This window comes from Meleagris gallopavo, chromosome 26 (genome assembly GCF_000146605.3).
Source record: "Meleagris gallopavo isolate NT-WF06-2002-E0010 breed Aviagen turkey brand Nicholas breeding stock chromosome 26, Turkey_5.1, whole genome shotgun sequence".
Lineage (NCBI taxonomy): Eukaryota > Metazoa > Chordata > Aves > Galliformes > Phasianidae > Meleagris > Meleagris gallopavo.
The window spans coordinates 4,147,007-4,148,553 of NC_015036.2; the positions used below are offsets into that span (position 1 = coordinate 4,147,007).

Here is a 1,547-nt window from a genome sequence, read left to right on the forward strand (position 1 = left end):
GCTCTGCCAGTGGGAGCTCAGCCTGCAGTGAAATTGTGTCCCAAAGACCACGGGTGTGATGTGCTGCAGGGTGGTGGGATGGTGCCCAAGGTAGAGACTTGCAAGGAAATACGCTTTGATACCATGAGCCTTCACTTAAAGGTGTCATGTTTGGAGATTTCCCATCCATGGACAGTCCTTACAGTTAGCTTTGTGGGGTATGGAGAAACAAGGAGGCTCAGAGAAAGGAGATAGCACAGCAATATGGTATCTCTAAGCCAGATGCTGCCAATATTCACCTTTTGCTGTCCCATATCAGTGCAGACACTGCAGCAGCTCAGGTCTAGGAAGGAGCTCAGCCACAGGAGCACAGCGATGTGGCTCAGAAGAGGGACAGGTGAGGATTTTCCACCCAGAGACCCATAGGCTCAGCATGGGTGCTGTGCCATGCAAGGTGCACGGTGCTCCCCTCTGCTCCTCACCCCTGGTTCCTCCAGCATCACTCTGGAGTTGCAATGATTTTGCTTCTTGCTGTTCCTTGCAAGGTCAGCTAATTGAGCAAAAGACTTATTGGGGTGGTAATTAGCCAGCTGATTAGCCATTCATCTATAGCAAGGTAGGAGGAGAAAAAAAACCAAACCAAGACAACAGTACAGATTGATGTTTCACCTGAGAGCTGCCTTGCTGCAGTCAAAGCATCACTCCCTGTGTGTGCTCAGTGTCACAGCCCCACATGAGCCCCCACTTTATGTGCAGACTGTTCTGCTGGCATGTCCCTCTCAGGTTATTCATTGCAATCCACCCCAGTGATGTTATTATTTTCACTTATTTAATTACAAGGTGCTTCTTTTTTTTTTCCTTTCCATTTTGTTAAATCATTTTCATCCAGTCAAGGTTAAAAAGAAAAGGAAAAAAAGAAAAAAGAAAAAAAAGCCTCCAAAACCCTGAAGTTTTCTTTAGCTTCAATAAATAAATAAAAAACTAATCAGACTCCAATGGTAGCATTGATTGCAATAAGGGACAGAGGGAGGCATGTTGAGTCCAAAAAAAAAAGAAAGAAAACAACAGTTCAGCAGAAATCCCTGAGGGCTGCAGGGAGAGAGGCTCCAAAGGTTGATCCTCAAGCAATTAGAGAAGGGAACGAAATTAACGAGGGGCTGCTGCACTCCTGTGCTGTTTTCTTTCCCCCGTGCCCAGGCACAGGAGTGCACGTGCAGGAAGATGTGTGCACCTCGAGGCTCTGGGAGCAGAGGGAAAGCTGCAGAGGGCAGGAGGTGGGGAATGCATTGTAGGAATGGGGATGGAGACCCTGTGGGAGCTGTGTGCCTTGCACGTGTGATGCACTTGGGGTGAATGTAGAGAGCAAAAGGAGTCAGACCCTCCATGGCACAAAGCAGTGGAGATGTCCTCACTGAGGATCAGTTCTTTTCTTTGGCTGATTATTTTATTCCTTAAACGTGGCTCCTTAACTCCAGTGATTTTTTCTCTCTCTTTCTTCTCCCTCTTGCTGTAATCATCATTGTGGAATAATGGACAGACAAACGACCCCAACCCCGCTTTTTCTTTCT

The 1,547-nt window shown here is 47.1% G+C and overlaps 1 protein-coding gene across 3 annotated transcripts in view; it reads left to right on the forward strand.

Annotated features, from left to right (window-relative positions):
• NECTIN1 (nectin cell adhesion molecule 1) overlaps positions 1-1,547 on the forward strand; it is a 40,943-nt gene that overhangs the window by 11,808 nt on the left and 27,588 nt on the right. The window lies entirely within an intron of this gene.